The 20,753-nt window shown below is 47.4% G+C and overlaps 2 protein-coding genes across 4 annotated transcripts in view; one reads left to right on the plus strand and one right to left on the minus strand.

Annotated features, from left to right (window-relative positions):
• Positions 1-8,945, minus strand: part of RAB33B (RAB33B, member RAS oncogene family) — a 28,295-nt gene extending 19,350 nt beyond the window's left edge. Inside the window, exon 1 of the mRNA XM_068279718.1 lies at positions 8,716-8,945. The gene's annotated coding sequence lies outside the window, so the exon portion shown is untranslated. The remainder of the gene's footprint in view (positions 1-8,715) is intronic.
• Positions 8,721-20,753, plus strand: part of LOC137570993 (uncharacterized) — a 65,893-nt gene continuing 53,860 nt past the window's right edge. Inside the window, exon 1 of one of the 3 annotated variants that reach the window (XM_068279705.1) lies at positions 8,721-8,824. The gene's annotated coding sequence lies outside the window, so the exon portion shown is untranslated. The other 2 variants (XM_068279698.1, XM_068279709.1) reach the window with 2 other exon arrangements.

Here is a 20,753-nt window from a genome sequence, read left to right on the forward strand (position 1 = left end):
GGTAATGCATGGTAATATCTATATGATTCAAAAGGATCTGCGTGGAATTTGCTAGAATCAGTAGATTGTCCAGGTAGGGTATGATCTGAATCTTTTGTAGGTGTAGGAAAGATGTTACCTCCGCCATAATTTTGGTAAAAATCCGAGGGGTGGATGAGATTCTAAAGGGTAGGGCCTGATACTGATAGTGAAGTATCGAATCCCCTACTTTCACAGCAAGTCTTAGAAACTTCTGATATGCTGGATGGATTAGTACATGCAAGTACGCATCCTGTAAGTCCAAAGTCGCCATAAAAGCGTTCTTTGGGATCAGGGTTTTTACTGTGAAAATTGTCTCCATGCAGAACTTTTTCTGCGTAAAGAAGGGGTTCAATTGTTTGAGATTCAGAATCATCCTATATTTTCCTGAGGGTTTTTTGATCATGAATACCCTGGAATAAAACCCTTTTTGATATTGGGCCCTTGGAACTTGGACTATTACATTTTGATCTAACAGAGTGTTGACGGACTCCAGTAATGCAGATGATTTCTCTTTGTCCTGTTAATACGAATTTTGTCGGAGGACGGGAGGAGAACTCTATTTTGTACCCTGTCTGTATTAGATCTAGAATGAAGGGATTTGTCGTAACATTCTTCCAGAGGTGGCCGAATGACAACAGTCTCCCCCCGACCTGCTTCATGTCACTTGTTTTCCCTAGGATTTCCCTAGGATTTGTGGTGGCTGGTTTGTTGAAAAGGAAGGGGGTCTTAGATTTAGCTGAACTGTAGACCCACCTTCTCTTGGATTGCTGAGACTTGCTATCTTTAGGGCTAAACGTTTTTTTCCCCTGGTAATTTTTCCGTAAGGGCTGTTCATTCCGTTTGTCAGGAAATTTCTTTCCTTTACCGGAGGATATTTCTAATATCTCCTCCAACCCCTTACCAAATAACAAGTCTCCATCAAATTTCATAGAACACAATTTTAGTTTGGATCCTGCATCTCCTTCCCAGGTGTTCAACCATATTGCCCTTCTAGCTGCATTAATAAGTGCAGCTGCCCTGGCAACAGCTTCAAGTGCTTTGGTGGCTGCATCGGCCAAGTATGCCACCGATCGAGCAATAACCGGAAAGGATTCCAGGATTGTGGCATGAGGGGTTCCATCTTCTAGATGCCCCTTTAGGCCTGACAACCATTTGTTTAAATTACGAGATATGCAGATGGAGGAGATAGCTAGTTTAAATGCAAAGGCAATAGCTTCACATGCTCTTTTGAGCAAAGTTTCAGCTTTCTTATCCATTGGATCCTTTAATACACCAGAATCCTCAAATGATAAATCAGAATTTTTAGAATATTGAGCTAAAGCAGCATCCAGCCTAGGGCAATTTTCCCATGGAGAAATATCATCCTCCTTAAAGGGAAATCTGCGTTTGAATGACCTAGGAATATAAAGTCTTTTCTAAGGATCTTCCCACTGGGACATGATCATCTTGCGAATGACTGGGTGTACAGTAAAAGTTCTGCCTTCTGAACCCTCGAATCCTGAGTAAATATCATCTCTAGCAGAAGATGAAATTACAGGCTCAGTTAATTGCTCAGCGTCATAAACTGCTTTGAGTAACTCAGAAGTTTCTTCAGCATTAAAAAGAGGTATTTGGTCGGTTTTTTAGGTGTATCCTCAATTTCGGACCCAGAAACCCCTCTATCCTCACCCTCCTCCAAAGAATCGTCAGCCGATGAAGATACCGCCAGGTCTTGAACGATATCGACCGGCTGAGGATCCTGAGAGCTACCAACAGGGTCCATCACAGGTGGAGATGGTGGGCCCAGAGTTCCCTGCAAGACAGGGGCCGCAACAGGCGGCGCCTGGGCAATAGGCACAGGTGGAACTTGAGGTATACCCCACTGAACCGGGGAAGTCATAACTGATCTGAAAGTCTGGAAAGTGGACGTAAATTCTTTACACATTGATTCCATGAAATTCATCATAACCACAGAAGGATCAGTATTTTTAGGGGCAGAAGGCTTTAGACATTTCTGACAATGAGATCTAGTCCAAGATTCTGCTAGCTTAATATTACACTCTCTGCAGCGCCTGGACTTGTCAACAGCTTTTGCAGGTTTATCTGTCTTTTCAGGAGGAGGAGGAGGAGGAGGAGGAGCCTGAAACAGACAATAACAAAAAATGCAATGCTATAAGCCTCATTCAAACCCACTACATGCAGCAATGAAACGGCTAATAGTAAGCATTGCCCTGTCAAGAAGAATAAAAATTGACCCCCTTGGTGCGGACAGACTGTGGCAATGCTCACCAATCGCCGTTAGTCCGTCTACCCAGCTCACCTGACCGGCAGTATCAGAGGCTTGAGCCTGGTCTATGGGCGCCGCGGGTGAGGCTTCTGTCTGCTCCATGCCGACCCGCACTGAGTGTTCCGGCAGCTGGGAACCAAATGGCGGCGAGACGCCAACGGAAGTCCGCCTATAAGCAGAACCGGAAACTACGCCATCTCTGCTGCCCCCGCCCTGCTCCAATCACAAGTCCGGAAGCGCGCCTGCGCATTAGCCCACCAGGACGCCGATCAAGCAGGGGATCCGCCAGCATGCCAAGCCCACAGACCCAGCATGCCGCCATTCAGGGACGCAGAGCCTACCGCTTCCTCCTTGAACAGGGATAGCTCCTCACGCAGTCCCGCCAGCTGAATCAAAGGGAGAGAGGCGTAAAAAGAAAAACCATTGATGGAGACAGGAACCCACAGGTAACTCTGCCTCGTGACGTGTTGTCTCCTTCAGGTGGGAAACACAACTAAACTGAGGAGGCCGGATTGAAACAGGGTTATATAGGGACCAATTGATTTAATTGTGATGTGTTTCCTTTGGGGGCGGAGCAGGCTTCCTCTAGTATACAGCCTTCCTGGAGGATGAGATGTTAAACCATTGTTAGGAACGCTTTATATTGCCATAACTTGGGATAAGCTGAAAATTCACATTTTTGGAAACTTGTTTTCCGATCCCCAGGAAGTATAACCGGACCTTTGCACAGGGTAGGTAAGATTTAAAAAACAATCAGACTTTTTATTGCTCACACTGGCAAATTTTAATCATTAGCCTTTGAAATCTAATTAGTTCTGTGCAAAGTTCCTGCTCACATGCTCAGTGTAGTGCAAGAGACACAGCCTTGTTGAATTTCACATCACATCGCTACACATCACCACTGAGGTATCACTCTGCCCCCCACAACCTCATTTTTAGAAGTTTATTTGAACAAGTAAAATAACCTGATGATGGAAGTACGGGATACAAGACTTTCAGAATAGTCACGATTGTGGCAAAAAGGTTAACAATAACAGACCTTACAAACAAGAAGCAACTTACCATACCTTACGTGGCTTCCTCATAGAATGACTATGTACCGGTTACCACTAGAGTTTTTAACTGAAACACAAGCACTGCATTTTGATATGTATGCATTCCACTTAGGCCCCTTCCGGACTTCACAACGCCTCTGCGGTGCGATAATTCTGCAATCGTACTGCAGCGGTTCTGAAAGGTCGCACCGCACGTTACGGCTGCGTGCGACCATTTCTAAGTATGCCTTACATCCGGGTGAAACGCACATGAAGAACTGCAGCTCATGCATTCGCATGACAGGACCCGCTGCACTTAACCACCCTGGCGTTCTATTAAGATCGCCAGGGTGGCTGCGGGAGGGTTTTTTTTAAATTAAAAAAAAAAACTATTTCATGCAGCCAACTGAAAGTTGGCTGCATGAAAGCCCACTAGAGGGCGCTCCGGAGGCGTTCTTCTGATCGCCTCCGGCGGCCAAAAGTGACACGGAAGGCCGCTATGAGCGGCCTTCCGTGTTTTGTTTACTTCGTCGCCATGGCGACGAGCGGAGTGACGTCATGGACGTCAGCCGCCTCCGATCCAGCCCTTAGCGCTGGCCGGAACTATTTGTTCCGGCTGCGCAGGGCTCAGGCGGCTGGGGGGACCCTCTGTCGCTGCTGAGCGGCGGCGATCAGGCAGCACACGCGGCTGGCAAAGTGCCGGCTGCGTGTGCTGCTTTTTATTTGATGAAAATCGGCCCAGCAGGGCCTGAGCGGCAGCCTCCGGCGGTGATGGACGAGCTGAGCTCGTCCATACCGCCCGGCTGGTTAATGTTAAAGTCCTATGGAGCTATCACTGCTTCTGTAACAGGATGCAGCGTAGTATGCAGTCTAACAGGAAGGGGTGAGTGAGGCAGTGAACACACTTGTCTGTCAGTTTTCTGAGCGTGTTTTTCTGCGTACATTTTCTGCGCACCAAGTGTGTTTTTATGCAAAAAAAAAGCGCACTTTTTTTCACAGCACCTAATATAATTGATACAGAAAACTGACAAAATGTGCAGAATCATGATGCAGAATGTCATTTTTGTTTTTGCATGCGAAAAAACACATTAACCACTTTTTCCTCTGCTACAGTATATCTACATCCTCTGTGGAACCCTCCAAGCCACCAGGACGTAGATATACTGATTCAGTTTGCAGCCCTGCTGTGCACGATCGGGTGCGCTTCAGGGCACACACCCCTGGCACTGTCAGCTGCATTACTAATTGGTGAAAGGGAACATGTTCCCTTGTAGCCAATTAGTGACCCCCCCCCCCCCCCATCTGTCTATGTGGAGGGCTACCAAATAAGGGGTACAGATCTGGCTATACTGGGGGGGGGGGGGGGGGCTGATTCTGGAGACACACCTGGCCATCTATCCTTGGGGATGTAATACTGGTGGCAAGTTTGTTATGTACTGTAGCATTTTTTTTTACTAGAATTGGTGAAACCTGAGGATTAAAGCAATTTTTCATCCCCCCTTCCCATTAAAATGCATAGAATTTTTTTTCCTTGGGTCAAAATACCCCCCTATGAAAGTCTAGTATGCCCTGAAAAAAACGATACCTACATCATTTAGGTGTCGCGAGTAGGGATAAAGTTGTGGCTGTTTAAATAGGGACATGGCTAAAGCATCAAAACAGCTCTGGCCCATAAGGGGAAAAGAAGGTCTGGATGCAAAGTGGTTAAAGAGGAACTGTCGCGAAAATATTAAAATTTAAAAACACATAAGAAGTGCATTGCTCCCAGAGTAAAATGAGACATACATTACTTTTCTACTATGTTGCTGTCACTTACAGTCGGTAGTAGAAATCTGACATTACCGGCAGGTTTTGGGGTAGTCCATCTCTTCATGGGGAATTCTCAGCATGGGCTTTACTCTTTATAAAAGACACTTCCTGAAAAAGATTTATATAAAGATGCTGGCCAGCCTCCCTGTTCACTGCACACTTTTTGGGCAGTTGGACAGAGCAACTGCCATTCACCAAGTGCTTTTAAAAACATAGAAAACTCTGAGAACCCCCATCCATGAGAAGATGGGGTAGTCCAAAATCTGTCGGTAATGTCAGACCTCTACTACTTACTGTAAGCGACAGCAACAAATGAGAAAAGTAATTTATGACTAATTTTACTCTGGAAGAAACATACTTCTTATTTATATATTTATTTACATGTATTTTAAAATTTTAAGATTTTCGTGACAGAGGTCCTTTAAAGGAAAGGTTCAGGGAGGGTGGGTAAAAAATAAAAATCAATTTCCACTTACCTGGGGCTTCCTCCAGCCCGTGGCAGGCAGGAGGTGCCCTCGCCGCCGCTCCGCAGGCTCCCGGTGGTCTTCGGTGGCCGACCGACCTGGCCAGGCCGGCTGCCAGGTCGGGCTCTTCTGCGCTCCAAGGCCCTGAACTTCTGCGTCCCACGCCGGCGCGCTGACGTCATCGGACGTCCTCCGGGCTCTACTGCGCATGCGCAGTAGTTCTGCGCCTGCGCAGTAGAGCCCGGAGGACGTCCGATGACGTCAGAGCGCCGGCGTGGGACGCAGAAGTTCCGGGCCTTGGAGCGCAGAAGAGCCCGACCTGGCAGCCGGCCTGGCCAGGTCGGGTCGGCCACCGAAGACCACCGGGAGCCTGCGGAGCGGCGGCGAGGGCACCTCCTGCCTGCCACGGGCTGGAGGAAGCCCCAGGTAAGTGGAAATTGATTTTTATTTTTTACCCACACTCCCTGAACCTTCCCTTTAAGTGTGAATTAGCCCATTGATTAACACAAGTTCTCAGTTTTTCTGTGCAGAAAATGCGTACGAAAACTGTCAAGCGTGTTCCCTGCCTCAGAGTCAATGACTGCATTTTTAAAATCCTGTTACAGCCTGCACAGATGTTATTTCCCAGATAATCTCTTCCATGCACAAACGCAACATGAAAATGTTTTTTTTTTTTTTTTGGAACCTTAGGCTACATCTACATGAAATGCACATGCACTGTCAGCATATCCAATGCCTTGCTAATGCCATGCATTTTTAAAATGGAATGGCAATGCATCCGCAAGGAGCGGAAAATACATTATGTACTGCAACCGATATGTTGCCTTTACATAGAAATATACAACATCTGGGTGGCAACAGATACTCTGATGCAGAGTATTCAGTGTAAACCAACCCTCATATGCACCTTTTAAGCTTCTGCCACCCCTGAATCACTGCAGGCCAATGTTCTCTCAATGCTACATAATTGTGAAGCTGACCAGACACTGCCAGGCAATGCAAACTAAGGCCCAGTGCACACCAAAAACCTCTAGCAGATCTGCAAAACGCTAGAGGTTTTTGAAGCAGATTTCAGAGCGATTCTAGGCATGTTTAGGGCCCGTTCACACTTATAATCGCGAAACACCGGTGCGGGAGTGATTTTCTCGCGATTAACGCGGAAAAAAATCACTGGACACTGCGGCAGTTTCGGAGCGATCGCGATTAGCGTGCTTTGCACGCTAATCACAATTGCTAAACGCGGAATGCTCGTCGCCGGCAAACCGCTGCATGCAGCGTGGTTGCGGTTAGCGCTAACCGCAACAGTGAGAACACTGCCACTCTCTACATTGTGTAGCAGTTTTTGCAAAACTGTTAGAGGTTTGCCGTGAGCGGGAATCGGGCGATTCCCGCTCAGGTGAGAACGGGCCCTTAGGGCCCATTCACACTAGAAAACGCTAAACGCTAATGCAAAACGCTGTGCGTTTTTCTGGCGTTTTTTTCCTAGCGATTTTTCACTGTATGGAGAGAGTTTTTCCAGCGATAAGCGTTTTGCGATTTCTAGTTCAATTAAAATATTTTTATTGAATCGCTAATCGCTCCAGAATCGCTCAGAAAACGCTGCATGCAACGCGTTTGTGTTTCAGCAAATCGATAAACGCTTAGATGAGAACACTTCCATACACTTTTTTTTTTTTTTATTATTTAGTATTTATATAGCGCCGACATATTACACAGCACTGTACAGTGTATATATATATCTTGTCACTAACTGTCCCTCAAAGGAGCTCACAATCTATCCCCTACCATTGCCATATGTCTATATTATGTAGTGTAAGTACTGTAGTCTACGGCCAACTTAGGGGGAGCCAATTAACTTATCCATATGTTTTTGGAATGTGGGAGGAAACCGGAGTGTCCGGAGGAAACCCACGAAGACACAGAGAGAACATACAAACTCTTTGCAGATAGTGCCCTGGCTGGGATTCGAACCAGGGACCCAGCGCTGCAAGGCGAGAGAGCTAACCACTACGCCACCGTGCTGCACTTTCATTGTGCACACGTTTTTCAAATGGCTAGCGATTTTCAGCAAAGCTGAAATTGCTCTGAAAACGCACAAGTGTGAATGGGCCCTTACAGACATTTTCTAAACATGCCTAGCGGTTTTTGGAGCGTTTTTGTGTAGCAGATTTCATATATTGTTACAGTAAAGCTGTTACTGAACAGCTACTGTAGCAAAAACCCCTGGAAAACCACTCTGATCTAGCGTTTTTCAGAGCGGTTTTCCACTTTCCTATACTTTAACATTGAGGCAGAAACACCAACGAAATCTAAAAAATGCTGCTGCGGCGCTGTCCCCCCCCCCCCCCCCCATTGCAAGTCAGGTGATTTGGGCACTGCAATAGATCACAATATTAACTGTCTATAGCAGCGCCAATTTTTGTAATTTGAGTACGGGCCACTAGTGGATTCACTTTCAGGCAAGCACCCCATTTCTGATCACCCAGTAAAGTCAATTGCATAATTTCTCTCTAAAATCAAATAATATATGGGCAAATTTTTGATAGGTTCAAACAATTCAATGTCCCAACCGCTGGGTAATCTCACAGGTAGTTGTATCGTGTGTATATGTCCAAACTTCTCCCGATTGATATTCCAATGTTAACTTCACAAAATTGATCCAGTTATCGATCAGACATGTCAATCGTCAATTCCCATCAATCAGACAGGAAATTGAATCCTCAGTACCTAGCACATGTGTGAGGCCACCTTCAGACAGTGGCATAAGGTCACAGTCGGGCTACAGGAAAGTAAAGTTTATCTCTACATACGAGGGGTAGTTAGGGTGAAGGTCAAGCATAATGCACACTTTCAACTAAAAGCAGAGGCTCTGGAATGTCCAGCATCATTCTTTGCAAGGAGAAAACTATGTAGGAATAGAAGAACATGGTAATAATTCGCAGCTGCACATTCAACTGGTGACCTCAGCCAGTGCTGCTGTGTGGCATGGACACCACCACCGAGCCCCATGTGTTGCTGCCTAGGCTGGGTCCTGTACCGGGGAGGCGCGCACGGCGGCTGCACAGCTAGATGGGACGCGTGCACGTGGCAGCAGGGGGCGCGCATGTCCGCTTGTACTCACCGAGCAGTTGCAGGCAGCCTTCTTTGGATGAGTAACAAGAAGCCCGATACGCCTGAGACCTGGTCACACCTGGAAGCTTCAGATGCGGGGCGTAACGGGTGGGCCTGAGGTATAAACACTACTCGGGCTTCTCAAGTCCCAGCTGCTCAGCTCTTTCTTGCTGCCCCTACTGGTGAGTGGCCAGCTGAGCTGATATGGCAATTTCATGCCCCGCCTGCTTGGCACCGCCCCCCGCCTCCTCTGTGGTTACCAACAGAAAGCGGCCACGTTAGGTATGGGCATTTGTAAGAACTGTGTGGTTTACGTATTGCCCTCACTAATGATGGCTGTTGTGTACTTACGTTGTGAATGTGCGACTAGCTGCCACTCACTCGTGAGAGTGTAAGCGGCGGTGGATAGATATGTAATCCATTCTTATAGCTCCCAACTGTCCCTCTTTGGGAGCCCTGCCCCTCTTTCCTCCTAATTTGTCCCTCTTTCAGGACTTTGTCCCTCTTTCTATGTCATACCTCCCAACTTTTTGAGATGAGAAAAAGGGAAACTTAAAGGGAAGGTTCAGGGACTATCCGAAAAAAATAAAAATCCCCATCCACTTACCTGGGGCTTCCTCCAGCCCGTGGCAGGCAGGAGGTGCCCTCGGCGCCGCTCCGCAGGCTCCCGGTGGACTCCGGTGGCGCGCCCGACCTGGCCAGGCCGGCGGCCAGGTCGGGCTCTTCTGCGCTCCAAGGCCCGGCACTTCTGCGTCCCACGCCGGCGCGCTGACGTCATCGGACGTCCTCCGGGCTGTACTGCGCAGGCGCAGTAGTTATGCGCCTGCGCAGTACAGCCCGGCGTACGTCCGAGGGCACCTCCTGCCTGCCACGGGCTGGAGGAAGCCCCAGGTAAGTGGATGCGGATTTTTATTTTTTTCGGATAGTCCCTGAACCTTCCCTTTAAGCCACGCCCTCACTATTTTTTTTTATGCTAAAAATGTGTTTGACGCTAATCTTTATTTCCATCCTTTAAATAGAGTGACCAGATTTTTGTGGGTCCAACCTGGCACAGCGCGCCGCAGCGAAAAGTGGGGAGGACTGAGGAGCGCGCAGCGACGAAGACTGGGGGGAGGGGGATGCAGCGCGCAGTTGCGAAAATGGGCGTGGCCATGACATTGTATGGGCGGAGCTAACGTAATGATGTAACAGCGAGGCATAAGAAAGCAGTGTTTACGCCATGATGTGGACAAACGAGACTTTGCATCATGGGTGTGCAGAAACTGTGTGATGCTAATAGTATACCGTAACCACAAAGCAGCAAACATAGCCATCTATGACCATTAAATAATGAATGCAGTAACAGTTACCCAGGACACCAGAAAATAAACGCAATAGGCAACATGTCAGCACAAAATAACCGCAATGCGGGCAACATGTCAGTATAAAATAAATGCAATGCGGGCAAACATGTCAGTACAAAATAAACGCAATGCGGGCAAACATTTCACCAGAAAATAAATGCAATGCGGGCAAACATGTCAGTACAAAATAAACGCAATGCGGGCAAACATGTCAGTACAAAATAAACGCAATGCGGGCAACATGTCAGTACAAAATAAACGCAATGCGGGCAAACATTTCACCAGACAATAAACGCAATGCGGGCAAACATGTCAGTACAAAATAAACTCAATGCGGGCAAACATGTCAGTACAAAATAAACTCAATGCGGGCAAACATGTCAGTACAAAATAAACGCAATACGGGCAACATGTCAGTACAAAATAAACGCAATGCGGGCAACATGTCAGTACAAAATAAACGCAATGCGGGCAAACATTTCACCGGAAAATAAACGCAATGCGGGCAAACATTTCACCAGAAAATAAACGCAATGCGGGCAAACATTTCACCAGAAAATTAACGCAATGCGGGCAAACATTTCACCAGAAAATAAACGCAATGCGGGCAAACATTTCACCAGAAAATTAACGCAATGCGGGCAAACATTTCACTAGAAAACAAACGCAATGCGGGCAAACATTTCACCAGACAAGAAACGCAATGCGGGCAAACATTTCACCAGAAAAGAAACGTAATGCGGGCAAACATTTCACCAGACAAGAAACGCAATGCGGGCAAACATTTCACCAGACAAGAAACGCAATGCGGGCAAACATTTCACCAGAAAAGAAAAGCAATGCGGGCAAACATTTCACCAGAAAAGAAACGCACTGTGGGCAAACATTTCACCAGACAAGAAACGCAATGCGGGCAAACATTTCACCAGACAAGAAACGCAATACGGGCAAACATTTCACCAGAAAAGAAACGTAATGCGGGCAAACATTTCACCAGACAAGAAACGCAATGCGGGCAAACATTTCACCAGAAAAGAAACTTAATGCGGGCAAACATTTCACCTGGAAAAGAAAGCATTACTCACCTGGCAGAAGTCTCCGACCTCTGGCGCGCTGCTCCCGGGACCACATTCCTCCTGCTCTTGTCTCCCGCGCTGACAGGACTACGGCAAGATGGCGCCCGAAGCCCTGTACTGGAGACACAAATAGTCTCCAGTGCAGGGCTTCGGCAGCCATCTTGCTGTAGCTCTGCTCGCCTGCCGGTGTCGGAACAGACACCGGAAGAGGAGGCTGGAGCGGGGCTGCGGGCAATGAACTGGCACGGCGTCTATAGACGCTGCTGCCAGTTCATGAGGGATAGAGTGGCCAGAGTCCCGAGGCCGGGACGTCCCGCTGCTGAAAGCGGGACGTTTCCCGGGACCTCATTAAGCCTGGGACAGTGGACCCCGAATCCGGGACGCGTCCCGGGCAATCCGGGACGTCTGGTCACTCTACTTTAAATTGATATATTACTCATTTTAAAACGTTAATATGAAGGAAAATGAACCAGGATAGAAAGGACCAGTGTGGTTTGAATTATAAAACTAAATATTTTCCTTATGAAATCTTTATGGTATGCGTGACTAGGGTGTGACGGAGGCGTGATCAGGGGTGTGGCAGGGGAATGGCTTAAGTGTCCCTTTTTCTCATCTCAAAAAGTTGGGAGGTATGCATTCATTATTCAAAATAATGTTTATGAAGAGGACCGAAGTATGTAGGATCTCTGAAGCGATTATTTTTTTTTTTTTTTTTTTTTGCTTGTGTATCTGATACGTTCCATATATTTGTAGATAGTGTTTCAAAGTTACATGGTCACACAACTAAGAACAAAAAAGGAGCCATATCGTTCTACAGAAGTAGTAGCATTTCAACCTGCAGCCAGCATGGTGGCATATTGGTTGGCAGAGCTGCGTTCTAGATTCCATTCCCAGCTAGGACACTATCATACATGGCCTAATTTTACAGAACTGAGAAAATATGCCTATGCAAGGTGTGGAGGAAGAATAATACATACCACCTGGGGGAGGGCTCCATATCACCTCCTGCACCAGTTGATTTTTGTGGAAAATTGTATTTTTCCCAAGGTTGTGAATATTTTTTAGCACCGGGAGAAAGTGAGCTATGTTAAAGGAAACCAGAGATGACGCATCTTAGAAGTTTTACACATACCTGGGGCTTCCTCCAGCCTCATCTGCACGGATCACTTCCACGCCGCCGTCCTCAGTCTCCTTCGTTAACGGGTCCCGTAAGTTCAGCGAATCTACGCAAGCGCAGTGCGCTCTTTCCAGTGGAGAATGGTACTGTGCAGGCGCAGTACTACTCTGAGATGGAGAGAGCGCACTGCACTTGCTCAGACTGGCTGAAGTTACAGGACCATGTACAGAAGACAGAGAAGACTGATGACGGCGGCGTGGGAGTGATCCGTGCAGATGGGGCTAGAGGAAGCCCCAGGTATGTATAAAACTTTGAAGATGTGTGTCTCTTGTACACTTTAAGGCCCATTATCTATGGGAGGCTGAAGGGGGTGAATTCACTGCCTGTCAACTACTGTCGTGCACCAACCAGAAGCTTGCTGGCACTTGAAAGGCAGCCTCTCCTATGGAGATACATTTGTGTGTGGCCATGACCTTGCTCAGATGCAGCAAGTTGCAGGTTTTTTTCGTCACCGTATAACATCACCGCATGTCAAACAATGAAACGTACATAGCCGGCCTTTGACCTGAGCGACTGGAGCGGTAGTTCAGGGCGCCGGCTTCCAAGGGGGCGCCTATAGCTGGTTACCTATACTGAGGGCACCTACACCTGATTTCCTATACTGGAGGCACCTACACCTGGCTACCTATACTGGAGGCCCCTACACCTGGCTACCTATGGGGGCGCTATGGAGACCTTCAACTGACTTCCTATACTGGGGGCACCTATGCTTGGCAACCTATGTTGAGGGCACCTACACATGAGATCCTATACTGGGGGCACCTATACCTGGCTACCTACCTATACTGAGTCTGAGGGCATTTTTTGGGGGGGGTGGGGGGGGGCGCACTGCAGCTATAATGCGTGGTGCAAATTGTCGGTGCTCTGCTATCATTCTAAATGGGGGGGGGGGGGGGCGACTAACTGTCCTACTGATTGTTTTTATTAATATTTCTGAAAGGTTCTAGTCTTCATTTTAACTGTATTCAGGATAATGGACTCTGTCCATCCATTCGTGGTTATTAATAGTATTTTTCTGTTAGACATATGTGATGTGTCATGGAGATCTGAGCATTTGGCATAATGGGTCACAACGTCAAAAAGGTTGGGAACCGCTGTCCTAGATGTCTCAGGAGAAAACGTGAATTGCATATGGGCCTGTGTGTGTGTGCGCGCACGCGGGAAGAGGATGAAGGGGGGGGGGGGCACAAAAATCAGGTTTCGCTCAGGGCGCTGGGAAACCTAAGGCCGGCCCTGGACACGTATTGTTACCTTATGCTGCCACTCGGCTGCATGACATTTCCAGCCAAAAGCTACTTGTGGCAGGCAGCTAAGAGGCTGAACTGCTCGACAATTGCACAGCTCAGCCATCCGTGGAAAACAGCCCTATGTGTGAACAACCTAAAATGCCTAGCATTTTTACAGTGCCTATGTCTGAACAGTGAACTTTATTTGGCCATATCTTTTTTGACCTATTCACACATAGGCACTTTATAAATGTAGCATATTGTCTTGCATACATTTAACAAGCAATTTGAGGCATTTTGAAGGATATTGTAAATGCTTCCATTTACTCCTTTGAACATTCCACTGCTCTGCAATGCTTCACAATACAACATTTCTTTAAAAGGAACCTGAGGTGTGAGACCTATGGAGCTGCCATATTTATTTTCTTTAAAGGGAACCTTAACTGAGAGGGGTAATCCATATGCTTCTCAGTTAAGATTCCCTTTAAACGATACCAGTTGCCTGGCAATCCTGATGATCTCTCTGGTCAGTAGGGTCTAAATCACACACCAGAAAAAAGCAAGTTGCTAATCTGATCTGCATGCTCATTCAGGATCTATGGCTGAAAGTATTAGAGGCAGAGGGTCAAAAGGACAGCCAGTCAACGTGCATGATTTAACCTCTTCCCCTCCCGCGGTGCGAGGATCTACATCCCTTAAAATCTCACCTGAGCTCCCAGGGGCGTAGATCCTCGTCCCTGTCTGTGCTCACCCGTAGCATGTGCATGCACCCCTCCCCCTTTTCGACTGAACCCCACCACCACCACCACCCGCAGTTTTGCACAGATTGGGGAATAGGAACATATCTTCCAAAGCCCAATCTAAGTGTTTAAATTGAAATGATTGCTGTTGCAATGAGCAACACAACAATCATTCCATTGTACAAAAAAAAGACAGTCACTGTCATTTCCTGCATAAGAAAGACTTACGCTGCCTGCAATTAGTACAGAATGCCGCCGCAAGGCTGTTAATGAGCCAACCCCGCCATTGCCACACAACACCAACCCTGAGCTCACTCCACTGGCTACCGATAAAATGGAGAATTCTGTTTAAGATTGGCTTTCTGTTTAAGATTGGCTTACTGTTTAAGATTGGCTTACTGACAATCAAATCCTTGCACAATCTGGGCCCTGGATACCTGAAGGACTTGTTGCAACTGCATCACACCCCCCACAATCTTAGATCAAAAGGACGTAACACCTTGGTCACCCCCAGAGTCCACCTCAAAACCTTTGGAGACAGAGCCTTTTGCCATGCTGCCCCTACACTTTGGAACTCCCTGCCACACCCAATCAGGACAGCTCCATCCCTGGAAGCATTTAAGTCTAAACTGAAAACCTACCTCTTCAGTCTGGCATTCATGAACATCTGACTATCTCCTCTGTAACACAACCCAGCCTGTAACCCTGTATTGATCTGAGACACAACTATGCGCTTTGAGTCCTATGGGAGAAAAGCGCTTTACAAATGTTATTGTATTGTATTATTGTATTGTATTTCCTGTTGGCTGGAACACAGATTGAGCTGTGTTCTAACTAGACAGGAAAATGTGTGGGGACAACTAGTGGCCAAAAGTATATTACAATAAAAAACAGTTAAATATACATTACCTAGCCCAGCCTTTCTCAACCTTTTTACCCTGGAGGTACCCTGCAAATAACTTTCGGATCTCGAGGAACCCCTGCATTTATTTTGCAGGAGGTAGGGTCTATAAAAGCTGGTGTGGCTGTTTATTTTGCTACCAACATTACACTATACTGTCTCCTTATCCTAGTGCTTCTTATTAATGTGCTTATTATTATTCTGACCCACAATTTAGTGCTTCTTTTTACAGTACCCCCTATTATAATGTGCTCTATTATATTTACCCCACGATGGGGGGAAATGCCAAGGAAAATTTTGTACATTGAGGCAGGCCGGGCACTGTCACTTTAATTGCTTTTATTTCATCTTGCAGCCATATATGCATTCATTGTTATACGAATGTTACATCATTTTCTTCATACATCATTGTTGTCACAAACCTTGAGTGATGGCAGTGCTGGGGTGCTAGGGACGTGGATGACCAGGGAAGAACGGACGCCACAATTGCCGTTTCACGCCTGACTCGGCGCTTGCTCACGTGCGTGTCCTGTAAGAATGGCGGCGGCGCGCGGCTTCCTGAAATCAGGGAACAAGCCGCGCCTTCAGCGCACGTCATTGGTTGTTGGGAGTGACGTTAGTGGGGTCGGGGGTGAAGGGGCGGAGATTGTCCGCATGGACAATGTAAACGAATAAAAGTATTGGCTACCACCATGCCCAAACATCTAATGGGAGGAGGGAACGTCAGCCGCACACTATGTGCCGCTAGACGCCAGACCCCAATTGTATCACAGTGTAGGGTGCGAATAAACAAACATAACATTACTTGTGCTTATCAATTGAAACAATACATATGTGAATATGTTAATTTGAAAACAATGTGAGAAAGTGCATTCATAGTATAGCTTCAAAATTTGTGCATAATACTAACTATTGGGTATAAGGCAGTGACAGGATTATCTATCATGAATGACACTGGCCAAACTTTAATTACTTTCAATTGCTTTACACCTCTGCTATAGAGGCATGTTAAATCTCAAACCTTTATTTCTATTTCGTGGATATACCCCTAAATAACACCCCAATTAAAAAAACCCACATAACCCCATTAAAAAGACCGGATGGTAAAACTGCATACTAGAGAACCCAATGGGGTTATTACCCTAATAAGTATTCTGGACTGCTACTTGTTACTATGCAATAATTATCCCCTCTCACGAGGGTCCCATATCCATTTTATCTGGAGCCATGGGTTTATAGGGGAGGCAAAAGAGGGGAGAAGAGGAAACTGACCGAGGGATCAGAAAGAGAGCCCAAACGACTCCGAGAGGGTAGGGAAGTCTATCATAAAATCCATAGGTAAAAAAGTTAACTTGGAGCCCGAAAACACCGCAGGATCCATCTCAGGGGTTGAAACAATGGAGGAAAGAAATGATATGCAGCATGCATCCCAAGAAGGGGAGAGGGAGAGAGAGAGGGAAGAAACAAGTGGAGAGAAGGCAACGTCCTCCTATTTATTGTTCCCACAACTTATGCGTCGGACCCAGAGGGGTAAATTTACCTCAGAGTCTCTATGTCCTACGAGAGCAAGCGTAGAAGGTCATACATCCGGGAACCCTCTGGTTTTGTTCCCTGTGATATATTAGAGGACTGAATTCTGGAGTTCCTTGAGAAGGATCTCCAGATAAGTAAGCAGAACTTTACCTACTATACATCACCTCCTCTGTCCATCTGTCGAGATGGGTCTGCATTGGGTCACCTATTGGTGATCCCTTGGTGTATATTACACCTTTATCTTATACATTCATAAAAAAAGAGGACTTTCCTAAGGGAAGAAAAACCGCCACCCTGTGTGGGCGGGGCAAAGATTGAAACAGGAAGCCTGGAATGAAGAAGAGCAAGGGCCCCCTGCGATGGAGGGAAAAATATACAGTGCCCAAAACCTGAAGAAAGGGTCCGGGGAGGAATCCATGGCTCACAGAAAGTGAGATCATTATCCTTGTAGTGGTGATTGCTTTATTTCATTTCTAGAAACTAGACCAAAATGTCTTTGGATTATGGATCTAAAAAGCAGGAAAGCTCGAGTCTATCATTAAGGCCTAACGGTCCTAAAGCTTCAGTACGCAGAATCAAACGTGATTCCCGTCGGGTCAGCTCTTGATCCCGATTCCCTCCTCGACGTGACTGGAAGACATGTAATAGCCCTGCAAATCTCAAACATCGAGCTTTCCCATCATGGATCTCTCTCACATGTTCGATATTGTTAGAGTACCCAAAATTGTAGAATGGAAAAAATACACCTGTATTTCCAAATAGAATATTGTCGCCATACATTGTACTAGGGACATAATTTAAATCGTGTAATAACCGGGACAAATGGGCAAATACAATTGTGGGTTTTAATCACAGTAGCATGTTTTATTTAAAACTAAATTAGCTGAAAACTGAGAAATATATTTTTTCAATTTTTTTTCTTCTTAATGACTTTAAAATGCATGTAAAATAAAATAATTCTTAGGAAAAGTACGCCCCCAAAGAAACCACAAACAATGTATAGATTGTTTCAGTGCAATAAGTAGTGGTAAAGGTATTGGCGAATGAATGGACGCAGCCCTGACATGTGAAAATTGCTCCGCCGCCACGGGGGGGGGGGGGGGGGGGGGGAGATTCGCCGCTACACACTCTGTACTGTCTGTGAGAACTTGGACGGAGCCCGTGGTTTGTTTACATCCACGAGCTCCGCCGCTGCTGCCGCCTCTATGCACTCCTCCAGGCCCCAGCAGCCAATGGGCATGACGCTAGGCAGCTCTGGTCCCACCCTTTATTTCCTCCTCCTCTAGTGGCCAGCAGCCGCACGAGTTCTTGGACTCCCTTGTGCGCGGCGCCACGGCCGGATTACCGACCAGGCAACAAAAGCAGTCGCTTGGGGCCCCATTCAGAGTCAAAGGGGCCCCATCAGCACATAAACCAGCCCTTGCCATCCTGTCAACGGTGGCTGGATGGTATAATGGTTAAAGGGACTCTGAGCAGTGCAGTAACTATGGAAAGATGCATATCATTTTAAAGCTCTCTTTCTCCTCTTTCCAATGATATATAAACGGCTTCTCTATGCCTTTTAGTTTTTGATATTTTCGCGATCGAAATCGTGGCCACAGGACGACTTTTCTCCAAAGTCAGCGGTGGCTGGATGGTATAATGGTTAAAGGGACTCTGAGCAGTGCAGTAACTATGGAAAGATGCATATCATTTTAAAGCTCTTTTTCTCCTCTTTCCAATGATATATAAACGGCTGCTCTATGCCTTTTAGTTTTCGATATTTTCGCGATCGAAATCACGGCCACAGGACGACTTTTCTCCAAAGTTGGCAGCTCGATTCAGCACAATGCAATGAAATATAAGGAACCCAGGGGGATATAATTACAAACATCATGCTGGTAGGTGTGAGGATGTAATGAATTAGTTGTGGGTATGCTTAAAGGCATATCCACAGGCACTGCTCGGAGTCCCTTTAAGGGCTCTGCCGCTGACACAGGAGACCAGGCTTCGAATCTCAGCTCTGCCTGTTCAGTAAGCCAGCACCTATTCAGTAGGAGACCGTAGGCAAGTCTCGCTAACACTGCTACTGCCTATAGGGCGCGTCCTAGTGGCTGCAGCTCTGGCGCTTTGAGTCCACCAGGAGAAAAGCGCGATATGTTATTTGTCTTGTCTTGTCAAATGATGCCGTGCGCTGCTGATTGTCTTCAGAGCCAGGCTCTCCTCCTAGGTCCCCCTCCTGCTACTGTGCGCTCTGCCGCTGCCCACTCCACCCTCCCTTCCCACAGAGAACCACAGCTGCAGCAAGAATGATAGCAGCAGATGGCAAACGCTCACTCGCCTATCCATGATCCAAGCGATAGAGATCCCGTCATCTGAAACCCATCTGTCTCTTCTACAGTGCAGCCGCTCGCTCTGAACTTCCTGATTCTCAGATCAGACAGGAAGTAGGAAGTAGTAATAGTAGTAGTAACAGAGCGGCAGCACTCTAGAGGAGACAGATGGGCTCCGGATGACGGGACCTCTATTGCTTGGATCACAATAGGTGAATGTGATTCATCTGGTGCTGTCATTCTCCCCACTGCGGCTGCCTTCTCTGCTGGACTATCGTATTCACTGGGATGGAGGCTGCATGGTGGCTGTCTAGTTTGGGAGGAAATTGGTTGTTCGGTGGTGGGAGTGGTTATGTAATTTTGTCTGGGGAACGGCTTCCGGTTTGGCGGTGTCCAGAGCTTTCTGCTATTGCCAGGCTGGAGATGCAGGGGGAAAGTGCTGCTGCTGTGATATCTGGCGCCCTCTTCACAGGGGTGCCCCAGCCCCTGAGTGCAAATGTCCCAGCCATTCATCTCTCACTCTGCATTTTGCCGCTGCTATTCCCTGCATTGTGCACCCACAGAGGAAAGCGTGCTGTTGCCCATAGCAACCAGTAGCTCGGCTGCCCGGTGTGTGCGGCATATTGCTGTGCAGCTGCATCTTCTGATTCTATTACGACATGATGGGGGGGCCCAAATCAGTTACTTTGCTTAGGGCCCCATTTAGCCTTAATCCGGCTCTGCGCGGCGCCGCCTCTAACTCCGCCCCCCGCAACGTGACTTGCCGCCGGACACTATTGCCCTGCTCGTCTGCGCAGCATGGTCCTTGGTTCCCCCTGGCCGGCCCCTCGAACACCTGCTGTGACCCAGCCAGGAGTCAGTCAGGAAAGCAAGCAGCCTGGATTCTAGTGAGAGGAGGTAAGCCTACTCACTGATGGCTGTCTTGCGAGTTGCGACGAAGTTGCAGCTCATATATCATCCTCTGTCTGCTGTCACTCACTGTGCTGTCTGCTCTGCTCTAAAATACACAAGCATCATCATCACAGGCTCACAGCATAAACGTCTAGTTGCAGGGCAGCAGCCAGAGCAGCAGCAGCAGCTGATAAAAGTCCTCAATATGCAGTTTCTACTCCCTGAAAGCAGACTGCAAACATATACTGTTACACAGTCAGCCTGTGTGCTTTTCAAATGAGCTTATCTGCTATGTCAGGTGTGACCCAGTCCCAGGGGACCAAATTGCAACTTGCTAAACTCAAATACATACAGGGTGCATTGATTTCTTTTCCGGTTTTGTCTTCTTTCTGTCCTGTGCGTTCAGGTCCACTTTAACCTCTTGACAACTGGCTATAAAACCCCCTTAAGGAGTTATCAGACTTCTAGATGTAAAATAAGTGCTACTTACCCGGGGCTTCGTCCAGCCCCAAGCTCCCAGCATGTTCCTCACTGCTGCTCTGCACGCAGCCGTTTACCGCCTCTCCCTCTTGATCCGCGGTGAGTCAGGCCGACCTGGAGGTCGGCCTGTACTGCGCCTGCGCGAGCGGCACTGTCAATCACCGCCACGTGGACCGGAGTGTACTGCACAGACGCAGTAGTTCTGCGTCTGCGCAGTACGATTCGGTCCACGTGGCGGTGATTGACAGCGCAACTCACGCATGCGCAGTACAGGCCGACCTCCAGGTCGGCCTGACGTCATCACCGTGGACCGGGAAACAGAGGAGGCGAACGGCTGCTGCACGAGCTGCGGCGAGGGACATGCTGGGA

The sequence above is a fragment of the Hyperolius riggenbachi genome, chromosome 1 (genome assembly GCF_040937935.1).
Source record: "Hyperolius riggenbachi isolate aHypRig1 chromosome 1, aHypRig1.pri, whole genome shotgun sequence".
NCBI lineage: Eukaryota > Metazoa > Chordata > Amphibia > Anura > Hyperoliidae > Hyperolius > Hyperolius riggenbachi.